The sequence below is a fragment of the Varanus komodoensis genome, unplaced genomic scaffold (assembly GCF_004798865.1).
Source record: "Varanus komodoensis strain SLA01 unplaced genomic scaffold, ASM479886v1 scaffold32, whole genome shotgun sequence".
Classification (NCBI taxonomy): Eukaryota; Metazoa; Chordata; class Lepidosauria; order Squamata; family Varanidae; genus Varanus; species Varanus komodoensis.
Window position 1 is genome coordinate 23,512,369 of NW_025335798.1, and position 18,257 is coordinate 23,530,625.

Genomic DNA, 18,257 nt, shown 5'->3' on the forward strand with positions numbered 1-18,257 from the left:
CGCAGCGCGGGGCATTGTGGGAGGCAACCTTTTTTCCTCCCCCTCCTTCAACCCAGCAAGCTCCCAGGGGCGCATGCGCAGTGACAGCCTCCCATCTTTCTCCCAGCCAGAACCAGAGCCTCAGCAGCAGCTGATGATGAAGAAGAGAGGGAAGGGGGAGACTGGGGGGACCTTTTATTTATATTGTTAAAGGGACAGAGCACTAATTCCACCTTGAATTGGTTTGCGGGGAGGGCTTGGCCTGAGGAGACTGAGTTTCTCCCCCACCCTCAGCCTAGCTAGAGGATCCCAGAGAGATACAGTGAGAGCAGGAGAGTTTCTTCCCCCGCTTTGGCCGTCAGAGGAGAGAGAAAAGAGACCAAAAGCCTCTTAGCAACACAGCCCCGTCTCCTTCTCCACTACTATTGCTGCTGCTGCTGCTTTTTGGCCCTGGCTGGAGACACCTCACCACACACACAGAAGGAGCAGCCGCCAGTTCACCAGCTCCCCCCCATCCCCCTACTCTCCCCTCCTCCCCCTTTATTACCCTTTGTGTGTGTCTCTCTCTCCACTGCTCCAGGAAAGGAAATAAAAGTGGGGTGCAGCCAAGGTAAGCCTATCTATGTATGGGAAAGGGAGGTAAGGCAAGCAATGCCTTCTCCTACTCCACAATTTCACTCTGAGGCAAACAGATCTGGATAGGGGGAGGTGTTTGCTCTCTTGATTCTGGCTTTTGATGTATCAAAATAGGTCTTTGATACTTTTGAGCACAGATGCAGTTTGATTGTTTCCTGCTTAGAAAAGTGGTAGTTTTATTTCTAATTTTAAAATATTCAGGGATGCAGATCAAAAAGTGTCAGCACTGTGTTTTATTCTAAGTAACATAGAACATATGTCCACCAATTTTTTTGCTACCTAGTTGGATATTGGGAAATCTCTTAGTCTGTTCTGTGCTTGGTTTTTTGTTTGTGTTTGTTTTCTGTTCCTTGGTATGTAGTCTAGTGTCAGAATTGTTTGGGTTTGGCAATTTTTACAAGTATTGATGCTTTGCTTCTTGTGTACAGAAAAGTCTTTAAAACTTCTATTCAATGTTTTTATCTAAGGATTTTACCAGTTTTTACTGTTGGTTGTCTTGGGAAGTTTCTATACTATGTAGAGAGACAGATGTATCAAAATAGGTCTTTGAAAAGGATTTCCTTGGATATTCGCTCTGGAATGTATCATTGGCAATATGAAATTGAAATTTTTTTCTCCTTTCATGCCTCTATTTCTGTATATACTTTTTTTCAAGTCATGTCACTTTAAGTCCTGAACTTCCAAACATTATTATGCTTACTATTAAACAGAATAATCTATTTTTTTTAGAATGTTACAGGATCTGGGACTAATTAATATTATATGGAGTACTAAATCTCAATTTATATAGTGCCACCAATTGAGCTTCTGTTAAGTACTCTTGTCTGTTTTTATTAAGTAGTTAAGAATCAAACTTATTTAGAGGGGCCAATATTTACATGATCTTTAAAATCTCAGTACAATTCTATAATAGTCTAATGCACAATTCCCATTGATATGGAGGAGTACTTCTTTTTTAGATTTCATCTTAACCAATTTAAAGTCTGGATTTGGATTTTAGTTTCAAAAGTGGAGAAGAAACTTGAAAAATAAGTTAACTGTTACAAGTTATACTTGGTACACCTTGGGTGTCTCTTTTGTGAGATTATTGCATGTATATTTTATTCTGAAATAGTTTGTTTAAAGTAAGAGGATATTGTGCTGTCAGATTACTAAAGCTTACAAGGTGTGTTTGAACTGTGATATGTGCACAGATGGCCTATGCATTTCAATAGGCCTAGGGAATCTAACCAAAGTGAAATGCAGCTTAATATGCACTACTTTCTTACTCTGATATTTGAAGTGAAGGCAAGAAATAATTCTTGAATCTTGAATACTGTTTCTAATAAAATAATTCATCAGTAAATCTATCTCTTATAGTTCTATTGGCAACATAAAATAAGGATTTCTTTTTCCATATTGGTAGAAAAGACTTAGAGTACTAGGACACACATTGTAGAAAAGCTCTACATTTGAAGAAATGTTTTTCTTCAGTATTCACATTTTGAAAGGTAACTTGTTCTTTGATGGATAAAAAACAATAACAATGATGCCTGGAGTAATATTCCCTTTATGGGTGTTTTTAGGCTTCAGAAAAAAACTTGATACTTTCAAATTCAAGTTAGTTTTAGGCTTTAGGATACCATTTGTTCATAATCTATTTTAAAAGTTCGGGGTTTTTTTTGGTTCAGGTATATTACACATATGGCAAAACTTGAATTGGGATCACAAGTATATTGTATTATTGGGCTAATGAATATTAAAGTATAGAGGCAGTTAGTTTTGTTTCTAAAATGAATAATTTTAAGGACAGATAAATATAAGTTGTTAATTGTTCAGTGCATAGTAGAATTCTATCTTTTGATTATAGTGATTTACATTTTAATTCATGTTTGACATTTGTATGGAATTAATTTAATAACTAAGGTTACAGTCCTACCCATGGTTCTTTGCGTCAAATGGAACTTATTTCATCAATTTTCATTCCAAGTGAATGTGTTTACAATCAGGGTTTAATACTGCAAGCCTGTGTATGCATTTTTGAGAATAGGCCTCACTGAACTCCACAGAATGTTTTGCAAAGTAAACAATATAGAATAAGGCTGAAGGATAGATGTTTGCAAACAATTATAGTCGTTTCATTTTGAGCTGTTAAGTAGATCTAAATAGTTGACTTTAGCTTATGGGTAGGCCTTTACAAACCTAGAGCATTATTAATTTCAAGTCTATATTGTATGTTCCTCTGAAACAGTGCAATGAATGCAGGAATACATATTTTTTTTAGAGATAAATCCTTCAAACTGTGTCAGAGTATATGTGCAGGCTAGAGAAGGATTCTAGCTCAGGATTAGAGGACCTTCTTTGCATGTAAATGTTCTCAGGTTCAATCCCTGGCATTTCCAGGTAGTCTGGGGAATAGGCTATTTACACTTGTGTAAGGTTCTATTTGGGGAAGGAGTCTGCCTGTTTGAGAACCTCTGAGAAAGAATTATATTAGGTAGGCATGAAGAGAACTTGGAAACCATCTAAGGCTTCATCTCTATAATAAATGTTGTTGTTATAACAATAAAATGATTTAAGAAACTCTTTATCACACCTCCTCCTGCTGTCTTTGAAATTCTTCTTGGATGTGATAATAGTCTTTAAACCATGTAATCCAGCATACCTACAACTAGGACTGCATAATAATCATGTTTTAAAGATTGTGTAGTAAGACTTATTGCTGTTGGTATCAAAACCGATCAAAACATCTCTCTCAAACTGATCCAGAATACTTGAACAGTCAGATATGGGGCAGTTGATTCTTACATGTATTTAAAAAGGTGTAACATCCACTGGCATCAGTGGTATTTACTTATAAGTAAATATGGTGAGCATTTGGCTGCTCAAGATTATGCAAGTGTGTTTGTTTCTGTTTTTTTGTGTATAATCTTTAGGCTTTTAAGCAGGTCAGTTTTCAAACAGCCCAGCTCAACTATCAGTTTGTCATTAAATTGTTCCTGTAAGACCTTTGTATTTTATTTATAACCTGCTTTTCTCTCTTAAAAGAACTCAAGGTGGTTTACTTAACCCTACTCCTCTTAAGCTTGTCCTCACAACAACCTGTGAAGTAGGATAGGTTGAGAACCGGTGACTGGCCCCAAATCACCTATAGCCAAGTGACAACTAGAACCCAGCAGCTGCAGAGTTGCACTAGTTTTGCACTCAAATGTTTGAAGTTCAGCTGCACCTAACATCAAAAGTGGGCCAAAGTCATTTTTTAAAAGAATGAGCAGTTCTTGGGCAGTCTTGTCTCCATGATTTTGTTCACATGTGCCTCACGGGTGTCTCTTTAAAGTTTTAATTATTAAGCACCAGTGAGCACATTTGGTATTCTTGAAGCTTATTGGTTTTATAGGATGCTTACTTGTTGATTATTCCCATAGACTAAAACTAATTTGTGAGTTCCTTGTGTCATTCATACAATAGAAAAGGTAAGTAGCCATTCGTTAATGGTACTGTCCTTAAATCTTTTGATAATATTGTATGAACAGCATCAAATAATGTGATAACAGTGTTGATGCAAGAACACTTCATAAATGATCATTTTAATTCATAAATGTGGTATCTACAGTTTACTTTTATTAATTAATCTAATATTGATAGGCAGATTAGCTTCGTGGGTATCTGGCAATCATTTGTTCATGTTTTCTAGCAAAAATACTCTGTTGCATTTACCAAACAGTATAGTAAGCAAGTCATAGAGAGCTGTACTTAAGGCAGTGTTGTGGCTGCCTTGGCCATATTTGTTGTTGTTGATGATGATGATGCATTGTTGAAATTCAGAAGGTAAACAAGGACTGCACTTGCCTACTTTTAGAAACAAGCCCTGCCATTTCCATGTGTCCAGTTCTTCTACTCTCTGATTGTAATCATTGCTAACTTTTTGGGAAGAAGGGTTCTGTCTGTTTCAGTGGTCAGTGGTGATTAATCATTGCATCAGCTAGAGTCATGTCTGAATTTTGAAAACTGTTTTTGCCATACTATTTATTGTTTAACATTTGTTTTTAAACTAATTTGAAACTGTGTGTTTCATCTATTGAAATAAATGCCTAAGCCTTTTTGTATACTTAAATTATTCCTGTAAGGGACATTCAGGAAGTGGAATGTCTCCGTCCCTGGAACCAGAAATTAGAACATTAATCTTTAACTGAAAATTGGAGCTCTATCCCAACTCTGTTCAGTCTTCATCTAGGAAACAAATGCAAGCAGTGGTCCATCAAATGCATTTATCAATTTATGTACTGTTTAGAAGGCATTCAAGGTCAGGAATTTTCTGGCCTGCACAGACCTCACAGTCATGCTTTCTTAATTGATCTTCTCATTCTACAGAAGATTCCTTAACTTTGCTTGAAACAAATAATGTATTTGTTGAGTGCTTCTATTTATTCTTGTCTCAATTTCTCAAGTGTCCAGTCTTAGGAACTTAATAGTTCATATTTTCTCAGGGCAATTACCTCTACACCTAGGTTGGTGGCCTCAAGTCAAAGCCTCTGCCTTGGTAGCAGGTTCCAGATTGTGCAGCTAGGGATGATCAACTTTCCAAAGAGCTTCTTTCATTCCTTTCAGATCCCTGACACATCAGCACATCAATAAATAGCTTCAACCAGGTTTTTTTTTAATGAGGTCATATGTTGAATCTTCTACAATTGCTGCATAAGGCTAGATCCAGTAAGTGGGTGAGTCTGCTGGATCTAGTTCAACTTTTGAGTACCATGGTGTGGATCTGAGAGTAATTCCTTGTGCAAGATTCCATGTGTGCCCCCTTCATATCTACCTCCCTTGTTACCAAACTCAGATTTTTCAAAGGTTTTAGTTATTGGATTGATTTCCAGAAACATTCTCTGTTTTATTCAGTCGCTGAAATTCCTTAGAAGATATCTGGCTAGGGGAGGAGAACATCAGAATATGTGGCTTCAGTCCTTCCTCTCGCAGTGTCCCACCTTCGCTGTGGGCAAAAATGTTCAGACTATCCTAAGTACATTTCTTCTGGTCAAGTATCATTAGTTCTCCAGTAAATAAAGTTCCATGGCTTCCTCATTGGTCTCCCTTATTACAGTATGGATGAGTTTTTCATCCAACGTTGACTTGCTACAATAAGGAAAAAATTAGTGATGTGGTATGAGTTGGATAATGTCAGAGTGAAGACATGAGTATTTATCAGATGTTTAAATGAAGAACTACAAGGAACTAGATAGATTCCAGGAGTTGTGAGTTGTGATGATAGAAGAGCTCTACGAGGGAAATCAACAGAATGCAAAGTATAATTAAGAAGTATAAAATCCAAGCATATCAGGAATATAAGGAAAGGATGTGTAATGATACAGGTTTTCTGGAAAAAATTGAATTGGATTACTTTTGGCTAAACTTCTTATGCAGTTTAGGGCAACTCAACTGTTGATGATATGCTGGCAACCAGTCATATGCAACTTTGAAACTGTTAAATTTGCCAGATACTGTATTTGAAATTGGCAACCATCACTTGTTATTAATAAACTTAAGAAATGGAAATGTTTTCACATGAAAAACAAAGCTTGGAAAAGAATTTTTAAAATTTCCAATCTCATATCATTGAAGTCAAGTGTAAAACAATATGTTTATTGTTTAATCTGAAGATCATTGCAAATGCTATTATACAATTTTAAATGAAATAAAATACAACACTATAATGCCATTTCTTTACAGAAATTTAATTAAAATCTGGTGGGTAGGCATCAATAATATGGCATATCACATATAAGACCTTTAGTATCACATCAGCCCCCTTACTTTCATATCTCTAAATCTTAATAACTTCATTCCAATAGAATCCAAAAATGTTGCTCTATATCTAAGTCATGGGAAGAGATAATAGATAAGTGAGAGCAAGAGAATGGGCATTTCAAAGGAAATAAAATTAAGTAAAAGAAAAGAAATGTGAGATAATTAAGATGGAAGACAAATGCAGTCATAACAAATGGAATATATTAAGTGAGCTGAAGCATTCATGGCAGATATTTGAAAGATGGAGGACTGAATGATGGTGAGAATAATTAACATTGATTCCTTGCTACTGTTGTATATGGGAACATATCTGTATATACTAATAGCAAATTAGTTATCTAAGTATATATCTATATGTAGTCCAAATTGAACGAGCCTTGCACAAGAGAGAGGTATAAGTAAGTTTAAGGGCTCCAAACATTTGCAGACGTCTGGAGAGAGAGATGGGGGACAAGCCAATGGATTTTACTCATTTTAGTCTGTAAATGTTAAATATAATCCCTTCTGAAAGCAACTAGACTGGAACTTGACATAGTTTTTTTTTGTCTTTATATATGGATACAGGTGTTACAGTCCTACCAAGAAGTGTAGGGCAGAGACTCAAAAATGCCCAGTGGAGACTCATTGTGCTCACTTGCTACAGAATGATGATTAATTGTCAGAAATATGAACAGAAAATAAAGTGGAGGGAATAGAATGCAATATCTTTAAACAAGACATGGCCAAGTGAAGCCCTGAATGGGACCATGTCATGCTGCAAGGTTTTGTTGCTGGTCCCATTTGTATGTCTTCCAGACATTCATTATGCAAGATGATAAGGATTATCATTTGAGGGTTAGAACTAAAGGCCCCTCCTCCTGCAAACTAAAAAGCAGAAGAAACCTCAGTGGAGAAGACCATATGTTATTTAGTTATTTAGTATTCTAGTCTAACAATGGGTGTCAGTGTATTTCTGGAAGCTCACAAGCAAGGCATGAGGATGATATCTATCTCCTGTCCACTTCCTCCACTAACAAACACCAATATGTTCTCAGTATTTGTCCAAACCTTACCTCTGTCTTAAAAGTAGAATATCTTATGTGAAGCCACCTGTTGTGGGAACAAAAGGGCAGGGTTGGAGAGAGTTTCTCCCAACTTTGCTACACATGCACAAAAATAAGAGTTCAGAAAACCAATAACTGGTGAATATGTGCTATTCCTATTTTGTTCATGGAACATCTTGGGTAGTGGGGTGCAGCTTATATCCTTGAACCTTTAGCAGCTCAGTGCTAATATTTGAAGAGATGCAAATGACTTGTCCAAAGGGAATGCTTGTTCTTGCACTACTAAATGCAAGGTAAGATAGCACAGGCCTTTCAGTGGCACTGTGCGGCGCTTGTCCCTTTCCCCTAACAAGACATCCCCATACCTTAGGAACTAACAGATAATTACTTTTTTGTCTTTTAAAAAATTTAAGAGCAATAATTCACCTGTTTATGATAGTGAATTAGTTGATTGTATGTTTGATAAATAAGTTTTACTGTTACTCCTGAGCAAACTTAGTAAAGTTTGTTTGATAATTCAGTGCACTTAATGTTAAGAGGGGAAAAAACTATTATTAGTACTTTCCAGTCAGTTCATAGTTATATAAACCTTTCTCTGGTTCCTATAAACTAAGCCTCAATGATAACTCCTGTCAAGGTTCCCCTTATAAGCTAAAAAGTCCTAAATGCATTTGCCTTTTCTTTTTAGACTCTCCATCCATTAGGTCCTTTTAGCCCATCTTTTAGACCTTTTCCAGTTCTATGATACTCTTTTTAAAATGAGACAACCAGAATTCTATGCAATATTACAATGTATGTTCTCATACATTAACATTATGGCATTAGGTTACTTAAGTTGTTGACCATCCCTTTCATAATACCTTGTGTTGAACTCGTAGTTTTCACTACTACAGTTTCATGATTTTTCTGTAAGGTACCTACCATAATCCTAAGAATCATGGCATGAAACTTGAGCCTCTTTTTAAGAGTTGTCGTTGTTGTTCTTTACTTAAATGAGGAATTTACATTAATTGACCCCACACCAAGTTTACACTTAACAGTGGTAGTTAGAATAATATTTTATCAAATTAAAGGGGATTTATTAGGGAAAAAAACCCTGGCATTGCTATTTATTTCTTAAAGTGGAGAATTGTGCATATTGCATATGACTTAAACAATTTTTTACTAATATTTCTAACATTTTGATTCACTTCACCAGAGGTATCTCCAAATAGTTATTCATACTTGTCTCCTTTGAAATATTAGAACATGCAAAATATAAACTAAAGTCACTTTTAAATTAAACAATTGGTGAGAGATCCAAGTTCTTATGTTTGTTAGCTGCTTTGCTTGCTTGCCCTATATAGACAAATACAAGACTATAGGGTATTAATTTGCTAAGGAGTTGTTCAGTGTTAGCCCAGTGTTGATTTGGTACTTCTTTGAAACTGCATTAGTCTTTCTTGGGGAAGATTCTGATAGAACTGTTAGAAAATACACTTTTTAAGGCAGGGAAACTTCCTATATACATAGAAATTTTATTGACATAAATATCTGCTTGTGGAGGATCTTGATGGGGTTCGGTAGAGAACTACTTTATCTCCCCAGCCACCTAAGATAGGTCTTGCAGTGAGGATTGTGAGTTTTGTGCATGCTTCCTATGATATACCTACTTGTTCTCCCATGTCTGCCCGGTGCTGTGTTGGTTTGGTGCACGCAGTCTTAGCATTTCCCTCTTTACCCATTATGCTTGTGTGTGTGTGTGTGCGCGCGCGTGCATATCAAGGATTTGTTGTGTGCCCTACTACCAAGACAGGCTAGGTTGGTAAGCACTCGGAACAGTGCTATTACTATAGCAGTGCCTGAGTTGTAGAGTTCCTTCCCTGATTTCCTCTCTTCTTAGCATTAACTAATCTGTAAACATTTGTTTAGCTTGGTTTTTGATGGCTTTTAAACTCTGTTCTTATACTTGTTCTTGTTGTTTTTCTGAGCTATTTTTAATGAATAGTAGAGTAGATAATATTGTTTAAAAGGATATTTTAATTTAAATTGGATTTAAAAAAAAATAAAAATTAGGTAAAAAATCTATCTAAAAATAGTTTCCTGTTTAAGATACATTATAGTCCAAACACTATTCATCATGAAATAATGATTAGCTTTTAATTAGGTAGCATGAGGCTGAATATTCATGCAATGTTTACATTTTTTGGTAAATGAATTCTATATATCAGTTCACAATGTCATGCTCTTCCAGAGGTTTCTGTAGGATTATTGAGCATTTTTTCTATCTAGAAGATGTTATCACAGATGCTTGGTTTTACAGTTCTCAAAACTGTGAATTTGTGTCTGCAGAGATCACGTGCTGCCTCTGCACAGCAAAAAATGGTATAAAATAAACACACAGAGCTAAGAAAAAGACCTTAATCCCATTGTTCCTTTGCAAATCTTTCTACACAGTATCAACCCTTTACCTCTTAAGGAAGCAGTTTCAAAAAATTCAATGAAGAGAAGATGATTGTTGGGAGCAGAAGAGATCTGTTCAAGAACCTAAGTGTGAGGAGGAAGGAGCAAAAATGAAAGTGAAGTTTTGGATATTTTTGTGAATATCTTGAGGTTTATCGTATTATTCTTTCCCTATTCCTATGATGGCAGCAGACTGTAAAAGAGACTAAGTTTGGGAATATTTTAATGACGTTTCTCCACTGACAGGTAAGGTATGGATGCATACATGCAAATTATTTAGAAAACCATGATTTTATTCTAGTCTTACTGACCAGGGATTTAAATAGTGATTTAAATCAAATCCACCCTGATCAATAGTAGTGATGTCTATTACTGTGTTTTAAATCGTGTATCTCTTTGGGTCTGAAAGTCCAGTCAAAGGTACTTTACTAATAAAGGCTGTTAGTTAAGTCACTGTCCTCCATAACTCATGCATATGGTTTTGGTGCAGTTATGCTTCTGGTTTTTAAACCTGGCCCAAAGCAACAGGAAGAAAATCATGGCATTGCCATGATTTTTTTTCAAATCCCAAATGTGCTGAACTTACGGATTTAATGCAATGAATTAATAGATATTCTTACAACGTGGCACTTGCATTGCACAGATGCTGCAGGGCTCTCTCATTTTCCCAGCATTCAGTTCTGTATATTTCATGTCTTCATTTGCCTAGAGAATGAGTTCATGATTATAGAATATATTTTTATAAATTTCACAATATCTTTAAGGTGTACACTGTGACCTAGTTCTGAATAACTAGTTAATCCACAGCTTGTTAACTATATGGTGTTTGTTAAGCATTTTGTTTAACAACCCAGCCACATACCTGGTTGTTCACTGTGACATATGAAGCTGGCATTGTGGGTGTTGAGAGGGAAACAACCGAGAGTTTTAACCTAGAATTCCAGTTTCAGATGTCATGGAAAACAATTTAGGAGTGTTGTGTTCCAGGATTTCCCAGCAAACCAGAATTGAGTGTTTGGTGGCTAACATGCTAGCTTACTCCTAAGCATTCACAAACAACCTGTGAAGATGGGGCCAACTTTTGAACAATGCAGCATTCTCAGCCAGAGAGTTCAGATTTGGAATGAGAGATAAATGGAATAGAAGGGGAGAAAGAATTGGCAGGCAAGATTAGTCAGGCAGTAACTGAGAACCAAACCATCTTGAAGCATGAAGGTGACACTGTAGAACAAGGAAGGGGAAGAGAACGAATTCTGAGACCCAGGAAAGCAGTGCCCGCCCAAATGGATGGACCAGTTTTATAACGTCATATGCTCCTACCGTTAAACAGACATGCAGTGTAAACCATCCTGAGGGTGGTGTCAAGATCTCATGAAAAGGGAGGACAGGGGCATTTCTGTTTCGAAACAACTCTTCACATGGGCGAAGCTAGTTTTATACATTAGAGGGGTCATTATTTTGATTTATCTAACTTGTTAACAGTTTTCATGGAAAATACTCAAATGCAGCAGAACTTGTTAAGCTATAACAAATGACTGTATCTTATAAGCTTTTTGGTTTAATCTGCCAGATAAGAAAAAGTGGGAGAATGTGTTCACAACACAACCTATGGGCTGTTAAGTGGTATACATGTATATACAAAACCTATAATTTTGTAAATCCTACAAAACTTTTGGTGAGTAACTGAACTGTTACTATTTTGTGGTGTTTTATTTAACCCTTAAATCCAGTGGCTGAGTTCACACCAGATGATAATGCACAGTCAAGGTTGGATATGGGTTACTGTTGAAACGTTGGCTGTTGTTCAGACATAGGATATTATGTTGTATGAATGTAGCCACTGTAATTAAACATAGTTTGTTAAACATGAGCAACCAGTGAAGAGTACCCATAGTTTATTACTGGGTTTTAACAAACCATGCTTTGTTGTTTTGGCCTGGTTCACAAATAGAGCAAGTGATGGTTCAACATACTCATTAAACTCATATTGAACCTTGAGTGTGAGTTAGCATGTTGTACAAACTTAGTCTGAGTGTATAACATCAACATATACCTGGTACCTTCAATACAGCAAAAATAAAAGATGAATGGCAGGCCTATATGCAAAATGTCATGCATAGCAAATGCATCTTGGTATTAATTTTATTTAATTTTGCTTTGCAATTCTTTGTGCTAACAATCTCATACAATGGTAGTTCCAGGGTTTTGAGGGCCCTAGGGCAATGATGTTAGTTTTACAGAAAATTTTGAACTATAACTTTCTTATGCAAATTAAGATAACTTTCACAGAGCTATTTGAATGAGAAATTTTTCAGTTTGCATTATAAAATTTTTTGTCTAAATTATAGTGATCTAATTTAGAATGTTTATTTTACTTATATCTAGTAAATAACAAAACTAAAAATTATCCTATGGCAATGTTTGTCTTAATATATCATAAGTTTTTGAACTGAAAATGTTTAAAGAAATAATTACAACATGCTTAATATGATCTAATTATGATATTATTTCAACATTTTCATTGTAAAGCTTGTAATCATTTAGACCAGGGTTTTCAACCTTTCCACAGCTGGGAACCAGCGAAAACAGGAAAACCACCTGAGGCAGAAACAAAAGGCACCATAAACATAATACAGTATTCTGTGTACTAGTTTCCAAACACAATACCAAAAAGAGAAAAAAAAAGATATTTCTCCAAAACAACCAGAAACTGAGTAACACAAAATGCCAACAAAAGAACAAAATACTGAAATTGGTGTAGCGTAGCTTGCAGCCAACTCCCATTGAGCCATCTCTCCTCTCCCTAGCCCTGCTGGAGGCGCCAGCACACCCACTGCGAACATGATGCCGACCAAGGGAGAGGTGGTAGAGCACAACCAGCCCCCACATCAGTCCGCTGTGAGTGGGATGCAGCCCTCCCATGGACTGTCATGAAATCTTCCACAGATCAGCACCAGTTCACAGACTGGGGGTTGAAAACCATTGATTTAGACACTAGCATGTATTTATCTTACCTTGTTTAAATATAAGAAAAAATAAAAGGAGATGTACGGAAAACTGGGTTTCACTCTGAAACATAGATGTATTTCAACTTCCTATATGAATCCTCTCAGATAGATTAACTAAAATAATTTATTATTTTGAAATCACCAAGCTTGCCTAATATTGTATTTGGAATTGGTAGCCATTCATTGTTGCTATTAATTAACTTATGAAATTGAAAAAAAAATCTGCCTAAGTAAGTGTCTACATTCTCAGTGCTCTCCTCTCCTAATGCACCTGTCTACTGATACTACTGTACAGCTTTTTTATGAATTAATGCTTTAGAATAGTAAATTGTTTAAAAGCATCAGAAAGTTGATATTAACACCGCACAACAATGGAAAACACATTTCAGCTTTTCTCCAAAGATATAGATTGCCATTATACCATTTGACTGTAGCAAACAATAATTTCTTCAGGAGATGCTTGACAAATCAACTATAGGGTAGGGCTTTGAAATCTCAAAACATCATCTCATGCTTTACCTGGTCCTGCAAAGCAAATGGAACCACGAGGAAGTATGTGACTTCTTGTGGACTCCCGGTTATGCAACCCACAAGAAACTTTCACTGGCTACCATTCCAAGTGTCCAGCCTTTTCCTCTGATCAGTACTGCCACCAACGTGGGTGCATAGTGAAAATGGACACAGTGAGCAGGTAAACCAGCTGCCATTCCTGGTGGCCAACCATCTTCCTAACACACTGGTGCTGGCTTGATTGCTGCTGAGCACCACATGAACTTTGGGTATTCTCACCAGACTGCGTCTCTGCAAAGTGGGTAGGAGTCTGTGAAGCCAAAACGAAGAAATCTGGCAGATTTTCAGCACAAGATGGATTCTGTGCACATCCCTAGTCAGCTATTCAGGTTATCTTGCATTTTATTGGTATATGTGGGCAAGTGGTTAGGGAATATAAGTGGTTTGTTAATTGCTCAGTAATCCTATTGTGATAACAAATGACCTGAGGTGGGAGGAATTTTACATGCATAACAAATTGTGGCATCCCTTGTTATTGATCTGTAAACAGAGCATCTTCTTGAAGAATGAATACATGAACATGGTCTAATTTCTAGATGTCATTGGAACATAGATTGACAACACTGGGTATCTCCCAGTATAAATCAACTCTAAAATTTTTTGATTTCCATAATGTACAAGAACTTGGAATTTCAGAATAATGTTCTAAAATTCATCCTGCAATTCATATGGATTGTTTTTAAAAGACTAAGAATATTGGAAGTGATGACAAGTAGAGGGTACACATTTAAATCCAAGTAATATTCAAATCTACCTTTTTAACCCAGTTAATTTTCTAATGACTCGGCTCTTTAAGTCTCTCTTTTTTTAAACTTAGAGTAAAATTATAACTTCATCCTTAGAGTTTTTATTCTTAAGTAGTGAAAAATAGGTGACAAAGCTAGAGCAGCTGTCAAAATCTGTGCAACAATTCTTGCCGAGTAAAATGGGCATAGTAGTAGAATTTAGGTAAAGTGTTTGTATTAAGGTTGTTGCATGTTATTAAATCATACAACACAGTGTGGGCGAGAAAATAAAAGGTATAGTATACATATTCAGATTAAATTAACAAATGTCAAAATGTCTGAATGTTTTCTTTGTTTTGATTTTGAAGTATTTTTATTTCTACACCAACGAATAGCTGAGACTTTCTGAACACTTTACAACAACAATTCATAAAATACAATAAAATACGGTATAAAGTGCATATAGTAATTTTGGAAAAATTGTAAAATTTCACTACAGAAATGTAAATAGCTCAAGTGAAATAACTTAAATAATTAAGACTTGAAATTTGAGTGTGCATGTTTGGCCTTCAATATAAATAAAGTGCATGAGATACATGAATCAGTATTATAAGAGTAACCTCATGGTAGCAATAGAGACCAACATTTTAAATTGTAATGACCAAACTTTCAAGTTTTCCCAAACCAGAAGATGTCTCTTCCTGATCTAAACAAATAGATTTTCTGAAAACTATAGGGCTAGATCCAATCAAACCATTCTGCTGTTGAATCTGCTTCCTCCGTCACAGTCCCTCCCCCATTTTCTAAAAATTTGCTCTGGAGAACTGGGAAATCCCTGAACATACTGTGATGGTATGCCGAGAGTTGCAGAATGGAGGCAAGCCGTGTTGTGGTATGGTAATTCTTATGTACAGTGGTACCTCAGCTCACAAACAAATTGGGTCACGAACAAAAATTTCATGAAATTTTGACTTGGGTTGTGAACTCCACATTGGATCTCCACCCCCTGAATGGGGAGATGGCCACAATTGCAGTTGTGTTCGTGCAGGGAAGATGCACACAATCTTGGCCACCCCCCCAACCAGCACTATTGTGGCCATCTCTCCACTCCCCCGATCACGGCTTTGCTGTGCCTGTCTTTCCTACAGGATCGTGCCCATGATCACGCACGTCTTCCCTGCAGGAACGCAACTGCGATTGTGGCCATCTCCCCACTGGGAGGGGGGGAGATGGCCGCGATCGTGCTGGTTGGCGGGGGGAGATGGCCGCAATCGTGCTGGTTGCGGGTGGGGGAGGGAGATGACAGAGATTGTTCCCATCTTTCCTGCAGGAGTACACCTGTGCCAGGATTTCTTTGAGAAGCACCATCCCAACATAACTGTAACGAACAGAGTGTTGAATCTGATGAACAATAACATGGTCTCTCATTTCTGGAGGGTTATGCAGCTCAGGAAAAAACAAGTGACTATAGACAGATTTTTCACTGAAATTGACCCTGCAGCTAAGAGGAAAAGAAGAGAGGAAACCCCTGAAAGAGAGCTCCCCAATGTCCTTATGGTGGGGCACTCTCCCTCAATAGAATAACTTCCTCCCCACCTAGGTTAGTGTTCTCCACTGTACTGTACAGTACTTTGTTCCTTTGTTGTTCTTTGTCACTTTGTTTCAAATTTTTCTGATTTAAAAAAAAAGTTACAGAACGGATTAACCTTATTTACATTGAACGTTATGGGGAAATTTGACTTGATTCGTGATCAAAAATTGGCTCACAACCTCATTCGGAGGAGCCAGAACCGATTAACCTTATTTACATTGAATCTTATGGGGAAATTTGACTTGGGTCACAACCAGAATCATGGAACAGATTAAGTTTGTGAGCCAAGGTACTACTGCATTTGGCTGTACTTTCTCACTATTAAAATAGTAAATGTTTCCAAGCTCCCCAGTGAAGCCACCCATTACCAACTTTGTAATTTTTCTGGCTCCAGGTTAAGAATGCCATTTATGCCAAGGCTGTTTAAAGCCAATAGACTTGTGGGGCTTACATCTGCATATATTTAATGCATTTAAGTTCTTAAACAGTTTTTAAATTCTGTTTTAAATTTTGTACTGAATTATATGTTTTGTATGATTTCTGTATTAGGTTTTAATGCTTTTCTTACAAACAGTTAAGTGTCCAGAGAACTTCCACTACTAGATGGTATATAAATGAAATAAATAATAATAATTTACTTGAAACTTGACTGAAGTTTTCTTGGGAATACATGAACCCAGTATTCATTTGGGTTTGTAGGTAAATAATGTCTACATAAAGCTCGTGTTTTATTCTACCCCAAACTTGAAGGTTCTAATGGGCAACACAATGAAAAGGGAAAAAAAATCAAGATTTAAAATACCTTCATCTGTTTCATATTCTCCTTTGAAGGCCAGCTGAAATTAATAAGGCACATGGAATTTGTGGGCAATGTACTGCATTTCCACTGTGCAATAGCTGAAGTTCTTTAGCCAGTTAAAATAAATATGATAAAACAATGTTAAATGCAAAGAACTAAAAAAGCACCACTTTTTAAAAACAGTCTTTACCTAATACTGAAAGCCCCTCTGCACATGCACCAGTTAAGCCTCTCTGAGGAGGGCTTTTAGTCCTACAGCAGCACCACTAAACAATCCCTCTCACTTTGAGGGGCACCTCTGAAGATGATTTTTGGGTCTGGACAGATTTATAGGGGAGGAGACAATCCTTCAGGTAAACTGGTCCCAAGCCTTTAAGGGCTTTAAAGTTAATACTAGCATGTTGAATTAGGCCTGGAAATGAACTAGAAGCGAGTGCAGATCATTGAACGGTGCATACTTTTCTGTCCCAGTTAAGTCTGTTTTGGTCTAGCTGAATCTTCTGGACTTTGAAACACACCTGATATTTAACACATTACAACATTTCAAATGGGAGATTACAAGAGCATGGATAACTGTATCAAATCTATCTCTGTCCAGATAGAGTTGCAGTTAGTACATCAATCTAAGTTGATTAAAAAATGCTCTTAGCCACACATGCCCCATGTTTCTCCAGTTAAGTTGCTGAGCACAAATGCACTCACAAATGGAACCTGTGGGATGAAATCCTTTCCAGCACAGGTTGAATGCAACCTGACTAGGCAACCTTAGTTTATTGGCCTTCATTGCACTGATTAACACACTGGTTCAGAATGGCATTTATCTCATGTAGATTAGATGAAAAGGATGCCTCAGTCCATGTCTCCACATAACTTGTCCCAGCAATTTCATGTGGATATTAAATAGTAGACATACTTGGCAGATACAGATTATCTGGTCCATTTCATTCTCAGTTTAGACAGTTTTGGGTTAGAATCAGCTCTGATCAGTGACTGATGACTTCTTGTAGAAGAAAGACAGGAGTACACCTGTAATTTTGATACCATAGATCACTGTACTCGTGGATTATGTCTGCAAGTTTGGGGACACTATTTTACGATGGTTCTGCTCCTATTTACTGTTCCAAAAAATCACTTTTAGTGATTTTTCTTTGGTACCTTGGCAATCAGGCTTCAGGGTGAAGGAGAGTCCCATTTTTTCCCAGGTCTGTTTAACATCTACATGAAGCCATTGTGGGTGGTAATTAGGAGTTATAAGGTAGCATGTTGGAATACTGAAAACACCCAGCCCCATTCCTCTGAAATATCTGAATCCAGAGAGGCTGTATGTGTTCTAAGCTGGCTCCTGAACACCGTAATGAATCAGATGGAGCCCAATAATCTGAAACTAAACTGTGCCAAAAACAGTGACCCTATGGGTGAGTTGTTCCCAGGTTCAAAAATTAGGAGTTTGCCTGCTCTGTACCCTCAAAGAACAAGTACATAGTCTGGGAGCTGTTTTTTGTCTTTATGTTGCATTTATATCCTGCATTTTTTTTCTTATGAGGAACCCAAGCCAGTTTACATCAGTGGTCCACAACCTTCTGGGACATGAGGGCCAGATTAGGATGTCCAATGCATAAAGAGGGCCATATATTACAATGTAACAACATTATTAACCTATTGATTTAGATCAAAAGTAACCAT

General features: G+C 36.9%; 1 long non-coding RNA gene across 1 annotated transcript; it reads left to right on the top strand.

Annotated features, from left to right (window-relative positions):
• The first annotated feature begins 27 nt into the window (after window positions 1-27).
• On the top strand, window positions 28-14,519 carry LOC123027441. Its single transcript, XR_006415514.1, has 2 exons — window positions 28-589; window positions 9,876-14,519. It is a non-coding gene; the product is annotated as an uncharacterized LOC123027441 (long non-coding RNA).
• Window positions 14,520-18,257: the final 3,738 nt, after the last annotated feature.